Source organism: Chionomys nivalis, chromosome 21, assembly GCF_950005125.1.
Source record: "Chionomys nivalis chromosome 21, mChiNiv1.1, whole genome shotgun sequence".
Lineage (NCBI taxonomy): Eukaryota > Metazoa > Chordata > Mammalia > Rodentia > Cricetidae > Chionomys > Chionomys nivalis.
Window position 1 is genome coordinate 46,699,201 of NC_080106.1, and position 18,023 is coordinate 46,717,223.

The window sequence follows — 18,023 nt, forward strand, 5'->3', positions numbered from 1 at the left end:
TGTTTAGCAGACACTACCTGCCCGTAGAAACTTGGTCGAGGAGGCTGGGATCAGCTGGACCAGTTGAGTGTGAGCATGACCTGTGTTCATGTCCTCAGCACGCTCATGGTGGCATTCATCTGTGACCCCCGTGCTGGGAGCTGCAGATACAACATAATCCCTAGGGCTTGTTGGCCCCAGGGCTTGCTGAATCCGTGAGAGTCCTGATTTCAAAATCTAAAGTGGGGGCTGGAGGGGGCTCAGAGTTTAGGAGCCCTTGGTCTTGGAGAGGACCAGGGTTAGATTTCTAGCACCTACATGGTGATTCACAGCTGTCTGTGCCTCCAGTCCCAGGAGATCCAGTGCCCTCTTCTGGCCTGTGGGCACAGGGCACATAACATGCAGGGGAAACACTCACATATGTAAATTTTTTTGTAAATGTAAAAAAAAGAAAGAAGGTGGAGAGTGTTAATGTAAGTAATCTGACATTGACCTCTGACCTCTACACACATGAGCACGGGGGGGGGGGAGGGAGGGAGAGAGAGATGCATTCACATATGCACACAGGGGTATACAGAAAACAACCCTAGATTGAGATATTGTTCTACTTGAGGCATATTTCTAAAAACAGAGAATATAAGATAGAGCAAAATAAGCTTGGTCCCTCCTAAAACTTTCAGCCCAGACAAAAGCGATCTGATGTAGTTTCTGTTGGTTTTGTTGATCTGCTGTGTAGGAGATCAAGCCCAGGGCACTTCATGTAGGGCAAACACTTTATCACTGAGTAGCATTCCTGGCACGTGGGATGGGTGCATGAATAAACAGAAGGTTATAACTGTGCTGCATGCTACTAGGTAGCGTGCCTGTGTATTCCGCAGGAATAGATACAGGCAGGGAGGCTTCCTCACTGACCACAGCAAGCAGGTGAGAGGGAGCACAGCTCGGTCAAAAAAAAATGGATGGAGGACCCACAGCTGGCATTTGGGAAAGAGACACACAGAGACGGGGGGAAGCAGACTAAGACGGGCAGGTGGGAGCAGGTCATGCAGATGTGCACTCTAATGATGAGGAGAGGAACCAGTGAAGGGTGCCATTTCAACATGGAGGCAGCTTGGAAGCTCTTGGAGTTTAAGCAACAAGAGAAAGCGGAGGAAATGGGTTTGTTTTGAGATACAGCATTGAACCCCAGCCCAATGTCAACGTGCACCATCAACCACCCTAGATTCCTTCTGTTCTCTCTCTTCTGCCTGGATTGCCCCACCTATGCCTGCAACAAACCCAGAGTACCTGACCTGTGTCACTGCTGTGTGATGCCCCATTCTCCAAGCTCCTAACAGCATCTCATTCTGAAAGCAGGTTCATCTCAGCACTTAGAAGAAATCATACCAAGATGTGAGCAGCTTCCATCATGAACAGTGTCTTCAAACTTTCTGAGACGCCTTCCTATTCATAGTGTTAGCTGAGACCAGAGCTTTGCTTGTATGGGTGTTATCTTGCTGCACTTATCCTATCTAAAATGAAAACTTAGAAAGCATTAATTTAAAAAATAATGCCAAACTCCATGTTTCCAAACAAAACCAAAAGCTGGTAAGGAGTGTCATCATTGTGCATTTGGCAGATCTGCTCCTCTTGGGCTTGGCGCCAGACTGCTAGAGTCTGCCCTTTCTCTAGTAAATCTGCTGCAATCTCACACACATCACATAGCTTCTGGAAAACTGTGTGCTAATAGGAGACAGAGAACGGGGAAAAGCAAGTAAAGTGATTGCTACTGTTATCTTGAAGATAATGTTTAACCCTCTGACCTTCAGAGGTCTGAGGGGACCCTTTGGTCCCCAGACCGCTCTGAGAATTGTTGTTTCAAGAGAAGATACTGATTAAGCCCAAAAACTCTTCTTGGAAAGAGAAGGCAGGCTGTGGAGTAAGTGAAGGGAAAAGAGACCATAGGGCACTCACTAGTCTGTTTCCACCTTTCTCTCTTTCCACGCACACCCGAATTCATCAAATGCTCTCAAAATTCCTGATGTTTCCTAATGTTTACAGAGACACCTATGTTTAGACAACATGGTGTTTGAAATCCCCTTATCTTTTTGCCCTGGGTGCTCAGGTGAACTGAATCCGTGTGTGGCTTTCTGCTGCTCAGTTAGCTTCCTGTGCCACAGCATAGCTATCCTGTACATCGTTTATTTTTCAAGACCTGACCTGTGAGAGTTGTCCCCTCTGTGTTCTCTGAAAGTTCAGAAATGACACGACTTTCTATTACTTTCCTAGGTGGCACAGAAGGGCTTTCTGAAGGCAGCTGAAGCTGTCCTAGGTGTTGCTCGACTTACAGTTTAGCTGGGTACCATTCCTTGATAGACTTGAAAAACAACATTCCTGAACACAAACTTTGTTAACTATGTTCAAAACCATTTTCATTGCTTTTAATCATACATTCCGTGCACCTGTAACGTTAAGCTCCATCTCATGAGAATAAATTTTAGGCTTTTAAAATTTACCGTAGTCAGACATTCCTGTCTGTTCTGTAAGTATTTTAGTTATGAGATTCTTGAGTCATAGCTCATCTTAGACAATCCATACTTTTGAACTCTAGATTTTGCCTTCCGTGGCACTAGTAGCCTTGTTCTTTAAGAAGGGAAAGACATGCATAATAAAACTTTGTCAACAGATGTCAGGTGGCTTGCACTCCTTCATTTGACCTAAATTATCTGTGAGATTCCTCACTCACAGGTAAATTGTTGGGGAGGGGAAGGGCCTGTTGGATTCGATTCAGTGAGCAGGTGTGGATGAGCTGCCTGCAGGCCACATGAAGAAGACAGCTGGTGCTCTTTCCAGCTCTCCTAGAAGTGTGGGGCGTGTGTGTGTTCTCCGAATTTGAGCATATGTAGTACCCAGGTCTTTATCTTCTTCCCACCACTGCCTAATTCCTGTGTTCGCCTTGATGAACCGGCAGCTACATCCAAACTAGCAGCTCAGCAACTAGCAGCCCAGAATTAGTGTGCACTGTGACCTAAGAAACTATCTTAGAGAAAAATCCTTTGGCAAAAATACATAATTATTGATTTGCTTTAGTCTTAAATGAAATGCTTTTAGTCTTATATAAGAGGTATCTTTAAAGTAAATAAAAATAATGGTTGATTAAGGAATATGCTTCAAAATGCATTTGTTATATGAGAAAAAAATGTTAAGGACCTTAGATTAGAACAAGGGATTTGAAGTGAGGGTGTGTCTTCCTGGAAGGCTTCTGTGGAGCTTGCTTCAACGCTGTGCTGTTCCTATTATGAGAGTGGCATCGGACTGTACACACATAATATTTCATCTGCATTTAAATGCACATAATCAAGCATAATAATTTGTCTAGCACACATTTTCCAGTGTTCCTTTGCCCTGCAAGGTCCCACAGCGCCACCTAGTGCCATGGGTTTTCCTCTGCATAATATTTATAAATTTAAAAGTCCATTTAAAATCAAATAGGACATGCAAGCAAATGTGTGGTTTAAGCAGTATTACAAATGCAGTGATACAAATGTGTGGTTTAAGCAGTATTACAGATGCAGTGATACAAATGTGTGGTTTAAGCAGTATCACAAACGCAGTGATACAAGGGTCTTACTTCTGCGACTGGAAATTTCAGGTGAAAGATAAATGATGGTTGTACAATAAATCTGTTATAAAAGTTCCTGACTTTAAAAATGGCCAGTATTCCAGTTAGTATTTCCACAGGAAACCCTTGTTAGGAGATTGTCGCGCTGTGTGTGAACTGATGAAGTTACTGGTGGCTTCTCTGTCCAGTGAAAACACTTTTTCCTTTTACTGTTTGCCACTCTAATCAGTCAAAGGTCATATTCCCTGGCTGCTTCTGAAGTTCGCGAATCTCACTTCAAATATCAAACCAATCAACACCATATACCACAGAACTTAACAATTTCAAGCAAAATTGTATAACTAATTTTTATGTTAGAATCAAGAGGAGTCAGAGATGGATTAAAATAACTTTTGTGTTTAAAAAAACAGTAAAATAAGTTAAATAAAAGAATGTAATGTGCTCATATTGTCTTTGGGGAAGAGCACCCGGAGTTCACTGGAGCAAGCAGTCGAGTGAGTGCTGTGACGGCCGAAGCCGTGGTCCTCAGCCCCTGCAGCCACTCGCTGTCGGCTGGACACTGACGTGCTCTGTGTCCCTGGAAGGGGCCACTGGAAACACTTTACTTCTTTGTCTCTCACTTCAGTGGGTTACTAGAAAATCCTCTTTTTCATCCTTTGAGCTTTCTGCACAGCTAAGCTTTTCCTGCTGGGATGCCTGCAGTATCTTGCTTGCACAAGGGCAGTATTAAATTACGAAGAAATTCAGTTTTCCTTGTAGTTGTCACCCATATTGAAAGCACTGGCTTTAGGAGCTAGGTAACTATGCACCTTGCACGCTTATCATTTTAGAAGACGTTATTATATGTTGCAGGGGTGTGTGTGTGTGTGTGCGCGCGCGCAGGAATGCACGCGTGCATGCTTATGCGTGCATGTGTGTATGTTTGTGTGTGCTTCACTACATAGCACATAAACTCTGAGAATGTGGAAGATTTTGTCAATCTGTATTCTTAACTTCCAGAATGATGTCTGCCACATTGTAAGCATTCAGTAAGAAAGTGTTGAATGAGGGGCTAGGAGTGGATGTCTCAGGGGGCTTACCCTGCAAGTGTGACGGTCAGAACTGAGATATCCAGAACCCACATAAGACCTAGGCAGGCATGGTGGATACCTGTAATCCCAGCACTTGGGAGACAGAAACAGGGCATTCCAGGACATGCTGGCTACCTGAAGTAGCCAAAATCTATGAGCTTTGGGCCAGCCCCGGGCCTGCCCCAGTCAATTAGGTGGAAAGCAGTTTAGTAAGACACCCAGTGTCATCTTCTGGCCTCTGTGCGCACATGTATGTGTTCACCCATACACACATACCCACATATGTGTGAACATACATGCATACCACATGCATGTCAACACATACCACATATACATATACTTTTTTTTTAAAGGCAAAGTGTTAAATGAAGGACCAAATGAAAACATGTGACATTGTGTCCAGCTGCTGGATAGAGCACAACATAGTGAGTGTACAGTAGAATTTTACTCAGGCTGCCTATGTAACCCTACATGCAATTATATCTGTATGCCTGCTGTCATTAATACATGAGCACTGTAAGAATTAATTCAGATTTTATAATATCACTAACAGTCACACCTGTCAGATGTTTGAGCATATTCAGTTTTCTTTTTGTTATTGAAAACATATATGTTCACTTGAGATTCTCCTATAAATCAGGCACACCAAAATTCAGTCAAAATGGGTCATTAGAACAGTATTCTATTTTCCTCTTATGTTCCAGTTACTGATATCTCTGCTATATGAACTATGGTTAGAAGTCTTGCAGTTATGCTCATATTGATCATCATGCTAATTGTTCATTAGATGTGTTCAGCTCCTAATTAATTAAATCCTATAAGTGATATTTTATAGCTGCTAGTAGAAATAAGTTTATTTAATGAACCACTTTGTTTTACTTTAAATGACTCCTGGTTCTTACTGATTTGATGTGCATGTATTTGGAGTTGGTAGTTTGGGGGGATTTCTTTTCTTTTTTCCTTCCTTCCTTCCTTCCTTCCTTCCTTCCTTCCTTCCTTCTTTTCTTTTCTTTTCTTTTCTTTCTTCTAAACTGTCAAAGTGTGTAGAAGTTGCCCTCTACTGGGGAACTAGAAAAATTATGTTGACTCAGATTTTTCATTTTCCTTAAAGATTTAGTTAAATGTGGTTTTTTATTATTATTATTTTTATGATGTTCATTTCTTACTCTTTGGTACTTTTAAGATCCAAAGATACGGAAATATTTATCAGAATACATTTAAGAATAAAAACCTAACCAGCTGTAGTAACATCAGTCCTTGGTAGGCAGAAGCCGAAAGATTGTTAAATTTGAGCCCAACCTCAGTTGTGTGAAAAGACCCTGCCTCAGAATACAACCAAACAGTAACAAAAACAAATACCTGGCGAGCAGACTCAGTGGTCAGGCTAGCCTTGCAAGCCAGGCACCCTGAATGTAATCTCCGGAGCCACATCCAAAGCTAGGCACAGTGGGGCATACCTATAATCCCAGCACTCCTCAGCCAAAATAGGAGGCAGAGATGGAAGTTCTGTCTGTCTAGATAGAACTAGAAGTTCTAGAAGTTCTCTGGGCAGCTACCATAGGGAGACCCTGCCTCAGGCACTGTAGGACAGTCCCAACTCCGGAAAGCTGTCCTATGACCTACACATGCAAACATGTGTACATACACACACACACACACACACACCACAATCAATAAATATATGGCATGATTAGAAATACAGCTATTTCTGCTCCAAATTGTTTTTCATTGTTTACAAAGCTTGCTATTTAATTAAGACCCAGAAGTAACTATATTGGGATAAGTCTTAACTGAAACATTAAGGGGAATTTGCTGTATATAATTTTGCAAAGTGAGTCAGTATTGTTTTTACCATTTACCTTAGGAATTCAGCAACAAAAATCTAGTACTTTTTCTACAGCTTTTTTGCATTTTCCTAACACAGTAAAATTTGGACATGTTGACGTGTGTGTGTGTGTGTGTGTGTGTGTGAGTTGTTTTGAGACAGCTTTTGTTTTGTTTTTCTGTGATTCACTGCTGTGTTCACCATGGTAACCGGCTCTTAAGTTTCCCACCTCACCTAGAGGTACTGAGATTACAAAGGTGTGCTACTGTTTTCTGCTTTCTTGGCTCTGAAGACTCGAACTTAGGTCATCAGACTTGTATGAGGATGCTTTCCAGCTCTAACAGGAATCTCACAGTTCAGCACTGTGCACCAAGAACGCAATGGTCATCTCAGTAGTTATTAGAGGTTATTGTCTGCTGGCCCGGTCCCAATGTTCCCTCCTGTTTCCAGTTCATGTGGCTTTGGCTAGCAGTACCCCAGAGACCCATGTGTAAGTTATGGGCACTGCAGGATCGTTTTCCTTTCCCACCCACTGATACTCAGTTTTAAGTCATATGTTACTAAAGTAGAAACTAGTTCCTAACTGACACTGATGGTGGAAGGTGGGTAGGGAAGTAGACTTTGAAAAAGCAACCTGATACAGGAATCCTACCCCTCTTTGCCTTGTGGTGGGGAAGAAAGACTGGGGACCATTGATGCTCACAGGAGGAGAGGCCGGGGACCACTGATGCTCACAGGAGGAGAGACCGGGGACCACTGATGCTCACAGGAGGTGCAGATATCTTTAGGAGTTTGGTTAATTCATCTTCTCTGGACTGGAGCCTCTGTAAGAGACAACATTGAGAGCTAGTTTTCTATGCTTGGGGCGGGGTCTGATTAAGAAATATTATGAAAACTGTAACAAATCAGACTACTGGTGCATGAGACAAGGCAGATGGGATGCAGCTGTTCTACTCATCTTGTCTGGCTCATACTCGGTGTTGACCAGTGCAGCAGAGTATGCTGTCCTTTAGAAACATGCAGAAGGGGTAGAGCCTTGCCACGACCATTCATTTCCCATGAATGGAGGTCTGCTGTCTGTATGTTTAGATTAAAGCTCTGGAATAAATCTGAACTGTAGTTTAGATTAAACTGTTATTTGCAATGCCTTATTATCCTAGAAAGCCCCCCCCCCCCCCGCAAACACCTAGAGGCCTGAATTAAAATCCTCAGGGCCCAGATTCTTCACTGGGCCTCTGTTTCTTTCCTCATTGGCCCTTGTTCTGCCCCTAGCCTCCAGCTTGCACGTACTTGCCTTTTGTGAACTTTGTTGACGTGTCCCTCCCTTGGTGTATTAGCATTGGGGCTGGTTTTGTTTTATTTTGTTTTGTGGAGTTGTTTGTTGTTTATTTGTTTGTTTGAGGCAAGGTATCTCTGTGTAGTCCTTACTGTCCTGGAGTTCACTCTGTAGACCAGATTGACCTTGAACTCACAGATAATCTGCCCGTTTCTCCCTCCTGAGTGCTAGGATTAAAGGCCTGTACCATACCTGCCCAGCTGTTTTTGTTTTGTTGTTGTTGTTGTTTTAAGCAGGCAGACCCAAGAGAACGCCTATTATCAGGTTATTCTCTTCAACAGTCCCTGTTTCTAGTTTGTTGTAATGCCCCACATACCTTTTCTTTTTGCTTGTGTGCCTATAGCCAGTAACACTTCAGGCAATGACCTTTGGGTCTTCTGGATGTGGACTGCTCTCCAGCTGTTTACCTGAGCACATGTGGGCTTGGGCTGTCGTACCCTTGCTGGCTTTCATGCTTTCCTCCACTACCGCTGCAGTTTACAGTGCTAAGATGGCTGTCCTTGGGTCTCAGTTTCAGAGGGTGTAAAAGGAGGTATTGATCATTTCTGATGTCCTCCATTTCCCTAAGTGCTCAGAGAACTCTTAATCAGGATGTAGACAGCACATAATGGTAGCAGTCATGGGTCCCCACCCCACCCTTCCCTCTTAAATTTCTGTATAATTCTCCTGTCTACTTCTGTTTTCTTGTCTGTAAAATGAAAATCGTAACAACACTTTATCATAAGTGTGTTTAAGGACTACATGAATTATGTGTACAAAAAGCATAAAGTAGTTAGCATACATAGTCAGCAAGCATTTGTTATGTGTCCGCTGACTTGTTATTGCCAATGTAAAAGTGTTAAAGCACGTAAGATGGTGTCTTCTCGTTAGGTGTCTGCCTACATACCACCGTGTCCTGCCGTGATGATATTGGTCTAAATCTCTAAAACTGTAAGCCATCCCAGTTAAATGTTTTCCTTTATAAGAGTTGCTGTAGTCATGGTGTCTCTTCACAGCAATAGAAACCCTAAGACACCGCTAAAGCAGTGTATCTAAAGTAAAAGCTCCACACGTTCCTGTGGATATGTTCCAGTTAGGTGAGCTTTGGGCAACCCTTGGGTTGTGTGGACTCTGCCTCCTGACGTTAGGTAGATGTGCTTCTTGTGCATGGTGTTTTCTATACTAATAATGGACAGAGTGTTCTCATCGTCCCAGGGAAAGCCGCACTACAGACCCTTGATTGCAGCTGTGGGCCCACAGAGGAAGCCTGTGAACCAAAATGATCCTTTGACACTTAGATCTTGCCTTAGCCCCAGAGCCTGTGTCTTCATGGTGTAGTCCTAGAAACTAACCCTTCACTCTATTTCCTTCTGCTGTCTCCAGGCCTGCTGCATATAGATAAGGAATTTTAAGATACCTCTTCAGGTTTCCTTGTTGTGTTTTAAATCTGTAAACAAGCAGAAGATTTACATGGAATTTCCTTGGAAAACCCAGAAAATCTTGTGGGTGGGCATTAATTGTCACTCTTAATCTGCCTAGAAAAGACCAAGTTAGCAGCTAACTATTGAATACAGGATGGTGAGTTTCCATAGCCAGAGAGTAAGATTAATTATTTACTTTAAAAGCAAAAAGAAAGTCAAACTTGGGTGGCATATATCAGTAATTCCCACACTTAGGGGGTGGACACAGGAAGATCAGGTGTTCAGCCAGCCTTGTTTATATAGCAAGTTTGATCACATATCAAAAAAAAAAAAGACAAAAACAAACAAATCTGCCAAAAGAGAAATCATATGTTTGACACTGTTTTTCATCGTTGACATCTGTTGTACCAGTGATAGTAATCTACATGGTTTTCCTCTTTGTGTTTGTTCTTCATCTGCTTTGCAACTCTGAACATTAGGGCCCTAAATTCAGTTTGTCCAGTTCAACATTTTTATCCCCCCAGTCCTTTTCTCCATTACCTTCAGCAAAGAGGGCCGTCTTTGGATCAGAAATACTGAAGCTGAAGTCAGTGTTGGAAAAGGAAGTTGTCAAGATGAGTATGCTCTGCTGGCTCAGACAAATGACCTTGGCAAGTCCTGAGAAAACTGCCATTTGTGACTGCTCACAGTTCCTGCTGACAGCAGAGAGCTGGCAGGCTCTACTCCTGGATTTGTGTAGACATCACTGTACATACCGAAGAAGGAATAACGTGGATCATATGCACTGCTAGCAAGTCATTTGATGTCCATCCGGAGCAAGATTAAAACTCAGTTAATCTTGTAGTGGCCGATAAGGAGTTACAGAGGAAGGTGCCGTGATACTCCAGGGGTCGGCACAGCTGCACTGAGAGCCAGGTTATTAGAGAAAATAGCCTGTTGCCCTTCTTGTTTTGTGAAATACAGTTGTTAATTCAGAGCAACACTAAGGCAAAGAGATCCGCCCGTCATCGCCCGCAGGGTACCTGTGGCCGTCCCTGTTTCTTTACCTGTTGTCATCCTGGCTGTTGTCCAGGTACGGCAGCCAAGTGGAGTGATTCCAGCAGCGCGGAGTCAGGTAATTATCCGCCCAACACTCTCCTGCTCTAGGTTCTAAATCCACTCTCATTTTAACCTCACCTGCAGACTGCCCAGGGATACTGCCAAGATGAAGATTATGAAATAATTGGTCTGGGCAATAGTCTGCTGCTGCCAGTTCTGAGACCCCATTCCAGCCTATCAAGGGCCTAGATTTCAAAAGGATACTTTGTGATTTGTCCATTTTAAAAAGGAAAGAGGAGATTGTGAGTTGGGCACCAGTTCCATTGGTCAGAATCTTACTTTATTTCAATGATACTGTCCAAAATCATTGTTGTCTTCGAGGAACTTTTTTTTTTTTTTTGATCATTGAGAAGTGATTATCTAGTTGTCCTTTTCCTATGTGAGGTTATTAGCCCTATGATTATGTTTGAAGAAAGTGATAGCAAGCTTGGTAACTTGTGTGTTTAATTGACCCAGTGTTGACTAAGTTCCTGGGCACTTCCTCTGTTGGAAGACAGCTGTCTTGTGTTTTAGTATATTTATGGAGCACAGACATGGTCCTCTCCCATGCTCATGACCTTTTCAAGCCTGTTTGATTTGAATCTCCCCAAGGAGAAAGGACTGGCCTGCCTCTCCCCATTACAAAAGATGCTTATTCCCTATTTGAGACAGTATTCTTTCCTAGAATCCATCCCATGGCCCATGTAGGCATCAGCCTGAGCATCTACATCTCCTGCTGGACATGGGAGCAAGGGGAAGGGCACAAATGCCTGCTTCATTGGTGACCTGAGTGACAAATGCCTTGGCCTGTGACCCCGGAGTCTTGGCTCTTAAGAGAGTTGGCCAAACTCTGTCCTTCTGCCTCCTCCTTTGCTCCCTTCTTCCCTTTGCCACCCTAGTCCCTTCCTGTTTAATTGTCTCACCAGTCTTTCAATGCAGTGCTTCAGCCTACACTCTGTATTCTTTACCTGTGCCTCTCCTCTGCTGCAGGGCCCAACCGACTGTGTGCTGGGGATGCGGTCAGTTGTGTCAGCTGTCCTGCCCCAGCAGTCAGCTTCAGGCCCATGTAGCCTCCTGCTGTGTCTCCAGCGCAGGGCCTCATGGACTCCTTACACTTTTCTTGCCCTCGTAAAATGAGATTATTTAACTCCAAGGCCACTTTAGCTGAGTACTTGGCTCTGTGGTGCCCTGTTTGGTCAAGCATCACCTAGCACAGAAAACTAAGGAATTACCTACTTTCCTCCCTGTCCCTGTCCTTGTCCATGCCCTCAGAAAACTAATTCGTCCATCCATCTACACGGGCATCCCCCATCATTTGTCTTCTCTTTGTCTCCTTCTCAAAATCCCATCCCCTTAGCTCACATCAACTTCCGCCTAGAGTGTGGCAGTTTTCCCCCACTTCAGTCCCCTGCTTTACTCTCTTCTGCCTGTGAGCACGCCGTCAGCACGCCGTCAGCACAGACTCCTGCCCCACACTCACGGCTGCACAGGCTCTTCTTGTGGTGTCCCGTCACTGATACGGAGCCCAGTCTGTGATGGATTAATTACTAGAGCAGTCTGTGTCTGGGTTTTCAAGTTCAACCTTCCCAACTGCACAGCCTGCTGTGCTCTTCAGTTTGAGTTTCTGTGGGCTCTTCTCCGTTCCCTTCTTGACCCCACCTGAGCCCTTTCAGCGCTCTCTGAGATTTTTGCTTTGTGTGTTATTCCATTATTATAGGTGCTTGTCTCTGGTCTCTGAGCACTCGGACGCCGTGGCTGTGTTTGTGTCATTTGTTGTTGGTTTACAGCCCCACACAGCTAGTATATCGTTCTTGGGCCATGTGATAACCATTGTCATTGTAATTTCATGAAGGGGTTTGTTAGGTTGGGGGGACAGAATCTCGTTTAGCCCAGCTGGCATCACAATCTTAGTGTTGTGTTACAGACACACACAGAACTCATGCACTTTGCCGTCGATGTTTGTGTTATCATATATTGTTGACTGCATATCCTGCCGATTTTGTTTAAATTTAGGTATCTTAAGAGCTGCCCACACCACCCCTTTATAACCTAATGCTTTGAATTTGTTCACTAGAATCACCTGCCATCTTGCCATAACCTTGTTCCTGAAGGATGAACTTTTCCTAGAGTTTTAAAATACCTTTTGTATATTAGCCACAAGGCAAAAGGTACAGAGCTGGAGGAATCATTGTTGTTAACTTTTTAAAGTTAATTTTTGCACAGACGTATGAATAAAGGAAGGGTATTGCTAACGTTTAATTTTCAAAACATTGACAGCATGACTTCTTCACGCATACAGAGCAAATAGACCGGACATTCGCTCTCAAGGATAATGACGCATCAGCACACATTAAATGGCTTCCAAGGTGACACCAGAAAAACATGTTAAATACATTTACATTACAGACACAACTGGGCAATAAAACAATAAACTTTAGGGCCATTTTTCCCCACTACAAAACAAATCATTTGTATAAATTAACATGTGTTTCATAGTTATGATTTCAGCCACATAAGATTGATACTTCTGGGTTCTGGGGGCCATGTATGTGCAGACAAGCCCTCAGGCAGAGGTGCTTAATGGCCCCCTGGGATGTTAAAGGGCCCTGCGTGGATTACATCATGACTCAGCTAAGCCCTTGTGCACATGCATGAGCCCCATCATTTGTGTATGACATAGCCGTGTCGACACCCTGTGTGCATGCACTAGGCAGCTTTTAAAAGCTGGACTCACCATCTTCCTCTTTCTGCACACTGACTTCCCCAGGCCTGTACACGCCCCCTCTAATAAGCCCCTAAGCATGTTTGTTGCATGTTCGGTGTTTCCTTCTCACTCTCACCAGGTATAATTTCAATAGTCAGGTCTCTAAATTATTGTAAGTAGGAATCAAAGAAAGAAAGGTCTGTCTGCCCTGGTAGCTGTAGAATCCTTAGGTTGGGCCGGGCGATGGTGGCGCACGCCTTTCATCCCCAGCACTCGGGAGGCAGAGGCAGGCGGATCAGGACAGGCTCCAAAGCCACAGAGAAACCCTGTCTCAAAAAAAAAAAAAATCCTTAGGTTGGCCAGTATCTGCCCAGGTAACTGTAGAATCCTTGGGCTGGTCAGTGTGTCTGCTCAGGTAACTGTGGAATCCTTGGGTTGGTCAGTGTCTGCCCAGGTAACTGTGGAATCCTTGGGTTGGTCAGTGTCTGCCCAGGTAACTGTGGAATCCTTGGGTTGGTCAGTGTCTGCCCAGGTAACTGTAGAATCCTTGGGTTGGCCAGTGTCTGCCCAGGTAACTGTAGACTCCATAGGTTGGTATGTCAGTGTCCGCCCCGGTAACTGTAGAATCCTTAGGTTGTTCAGTGGGCTCCAGCTTCACACTGCAAGGACAGATGATTCCTTTCTGTCTCATTTCTACAAATCGGGACATTTCTATTACACATCCATCTCCGAATATATCTTGGTGAGGGTATATTTAGAAAACAGTTCAAAACCGGCCGAGGACCAAGAGTAGTAGGATCCAAGGACTTTGAGACTATAGGGGACTTAATGTTAACAGAAGCATTACTACCAAAGTATCACCAGAGGAAAGAGCTAGAGGCCAGGGGTCTCATTACACCATGCATGAGTCAGTTAAAAGGTCCTGGCAAGGAGGAAAGGTGGGCCTTCCCCAGAACTGCTGCAAGGATGACAGACAGCCATGTTGATGGTTTGGGGTTTCCCGTCTTGGCATAATGGTGCACACCTTTAATCCCAGAACTCAGGAGGCAGAGGCAGGTGGATCTCTGTGAGTTTGAGGCCAGCCTGGACTACAGAATGAGTTCCGGAACAGCTAGAGCTGTTATATCAAGAAATCTTGTCTTGAAAAACTAAAAAAAGAATAAAAAAGAAAGTGTTTTCCCTCATGTTGGACCTTTAGTCAGGGCCATTGATTGGGAAGAGCAAGTGCTATCTGGGATTGGAGGTTCCTTGGCCAAGACCACAGCCACTCCCCTCACATTTCTTGTAAGGACTAGACCAAGTGGTCCCAAAATCTTTTGCAAAGCTGACTTCCTGTCATTCTGTGTAGTCAAGTTATGCAGTAGGGAACTAGGGACTGGCCTCAGACATCAGTAACTGTAAGATCACTGTAGCTGTTACGGTAAAACCTCTTCATAACTTTTTCTGTTAAAAAATAGGATGAGAAGTTCACTTCAGTTTTGCTTTTTATGAATGAGTCCCATTGCTGAGAGAGGCATGGTGCAGTTCTCTTGCTTTTCCCATGTTTCCTTGTTCATTGGCGAGTGGCTGGACTTGACACCCTCTTCCCCTTCCACTGTGGTCATCAGCATATGTTGACTCAGTGACTCACATCACCAGGGTAAATGGCTGTTCAGGAAGTCTTCCGGGAGACAGTGAGAGCCATCACTTCCGTAGCTTGAGTTTTCTAGGTGTTGCAGTAGAAGGCTTTACATGACAGCAGCTGCAAGAGACAGGTGGGTGGCTTAACCTTGACCCTTCAGACAGGTCTTCTGTTGGAAGTGCTTTGGCTTTCCACAGTAGAGGAGTTACTTCGGAAAGAGAAAGGAGAAAAAATTAAAGTGAGACTCTTGTAAACCCATGTTTATTTGACTTTATAGCTTTTAGTATCCGTTGCTATCATATTTTGAGTGCATACACTCCCCACTGTTACCACTGATATTTGCAGAACCTGAGCTTTAAGGGCTATATTAGCAACATCACACAGTGGCTCACTTTATAGTTCAGTTCATGTCTTCAAAAGACACACTGAGTTCCTCTCTGATTTAACCCTTAAAATAGAACTCCAAAGAAATGGCTTAATATTTACTATAAAGATTTTTAATTTAATATATTTATGATTGTGTGTGAGAGAGAGAGATGGGGGAGGTGGACTTGCCATGGTGAACACTAGGAAGTCGGGACAACTTCCTTGGAGTCAGTTGTCTCCCTCTACCTTTGTATGCTTCCAAGCATGCGTCATCATGCACCATGAGACCTGCATCATCAAACAGCGAACACCTCACCCTGAGCCCTCTTTCGGGCCCCTGAAGACTGTATGGTCATCATTCGAAAGTGTCCACCACGCTTTCCTTGCCGTGTCCAGGGTTCAGCCCCTTACCTTGTATGTGAGGATAATTATGGTGCAGAGCTCATAGAGTGGTTGTGTGGATCTCATACAATAGTAGACATAAAGTCCTTAGCACAATATCTGACATGAGTACTTACTAAATATGGGCTGTTATACATTTAGCAATAAATTAGATGACTTCACCTAAACTTAATAGTGCTCATATCACAGCCGATGGCATTGGAGATGACTCAGTTCCTAATAAAACTGAAAAAGAGGGTTCAGTGTTGCCTAATAATCCAGTCGTAGTTAATGAAGTTGAACCACACTTATTAAAAAATAATGAGGAATATTTAAACTTGAAATTACAAAGTGCATCCTATCCAGCAAATTTTTAATATCTCAGGACTAAATGTTGTTAGTTCTTGGTAGAACAGCAAAGAAGTTATTGTATAGGTTACTGCGTGTTTGAAATATCTGCCCAGAGAACCCTGCAGATAACTGTGCTCTGCCTTCCGGGATGAGGTCATCTCTGAGAGGCCCTCAGCAACTGCTCCACGTGGGTGGAGTTCTGCAGAAAGGGATGCTCGTGGTGAGATCTGCTCTCAGATGACCAGTGAGTGGAGAATTGGGTGGTGCTGGCTCATGCTAACTTCCACCATCTTTGCCATGTGTCCTTGATTTTGGCTGCTTAGCTTTTCAGAACCTTCTTTCCCTGTGTGGAGAGGAGAGCTGCGATATAACTTCATAGGGGAGGGTCAGTTTGAAAACATACATAAATGTGCTACAAGCAAAATAGCATTGTAGGACTCATATTCTTACTGATCCTGTTGGCATCTGGCTAAGGAAGAGTAATGTGATATGTGATAACCAGGACACTGTCAACTCTAGTGCAAGACACACGTCACTGTCAACTCTTGATGGAGGAAGGTCATTGGTTAAAAAATAAACTGCTTGGCTCTCATAGGTTACAACATAGGTGGGTGGAGTAAACAGAACAGAATGCTGGGAGGAAGAGGAAGTAAGCTCAGACTCGATAGCTCTTCTCAGAGATAGACGCCATGCAGCTCATCGCCAGGGTAGACGCGATGAAGCAAGCCGCCAGGTCAGACATGCTGAATCTTTTCCGGTAAGACTGGTGCTACACAGATTATTAGAGATGGGTTGATCAGGATATGAGAATTAGCCAGTAAGGGCTAGAGCTAATGGGCCAAGCAGTGTTTAAATGAATAGAGTTTGTGTGTTGTTATTTTGGGGCATAAGCTAGCCAGGTTACCAGGAGCTGGGTCGGCAGGAACACAGCCCACAGCTCCCCACAACAAACTCTAGTGCAAGACACACGTCACTTGAGTGACGTGCTCCACCTTTCTCCTACGTAAAAATTTCTTATCCCATCACATGTCGCGCGTGTTTCTCAGCAGTGCTACTAAGCTGGTGACAAAACAATTAATGCAAGCTTCTGTTGTATTTTGTTGGCCTTGAGGTGAATTAATGGACAAGGATAAAAACTAGTTAGGTTCTAAGCCAATTCAAGTCCTCATTCCATGTGCTAAACTATTAACTTATTATACCTGGGTACTTGCTGTTGCACGTAGGGTAGCAGGCCTCGGAGGCCTTGGTGAACTGGTCTGTGTGTGCCCTGTTCACATGTTTCTGTGCTTCTCTGCTCAACTTCTCATGGCTGTAGAGTGAAGGCGCAAGTCATAAACAATCCCACACCCTCCCGCAACAGTAGAGCACCTCCCCTTCCTGGGCTAGCCCTTTTCCCTACCAGATCATTAATTCTCCAACCTCAGTATCTCTTCTACCATAAAACCCCCCAAAGGTAAACAGTCACCCTCTTCTTCACTCTATGTCTCTCTCATCAGAATATTTAGCTTTACAGCTCACTTTGTACTGAACTTGTCCCTAGACCATGCCCAACTAGGCTATTAGCTATTGAAGTACAGGAGCCATGTTGGATTCACCCTCAACGGGCCATGAAGGAGCAGAGCGGGTGTGTGAGTGGGTGTCTGATAAACATTTAAATACTGCCGTGCAGCTGAGTGGCTCACTTTTACATTACTTTGTAAAGCTTGGAACTCCACCCAAATCCTAAACATATTCCAAATCACTAAAACGAAGTAGCCTTTCGGGCCTGTGAGATAGCTTAGTAGGTAAGGCACTGCTGCCACAGCCTCTTGGCCTGAATTTGAGCTCCAGGACCTACGTGGTGGGAGAATGGGCTTCTATAAGTAGGTGTGTGCACGTGCGCACAAAATAAATGTAAGAATGAAGTATAGTAGTCTTTATTCTGTATTATTATTATTATCAGAGCCTTGTTGCCTGTGAGACTAAGCATTCTACCTTTGCAGTGTACCCTCAGCCTTGGGCAGTAGCCTTTCTAAGTTAAAATTATTTTGGCGTGGCACATCTAGCTTTCCAAAATGTGCTAGTGTGACCTGCTTCATAGAAAACCATGGAATTCACAAGCCACAATATGTGCTGTAATGCAGAGATTAACAGTATGACCCTTAGATTAAACTGCTCTGCTCCCTTTTGACACTTGTTTAAGTTTGCATAATATTCTATTAGTCAATAGTAAACTAGTCTATATGAGGATATTCACATGAGTATAATCAAAAACAGTCATTGCCATTATTGTTCACATAGTGTACGTTCTGATGCCATATTCACAACTGTGG

At 43.8% G+C, this 18,023-nt stretch overlaps 1 protein-coding gene across 6 annotated transcripts in view; it reads left to right on the plus strand.

Moving 5' to 3' along the window:
* Positions 1–18,023, plus strand: part of Slc10a7 (solute carrier family 10 member 7) — a 286,449-nt gene that overhangs the window by 149,903 nt on the left and 118,523 nt on the right. The window lies entirely within an intron of this gene.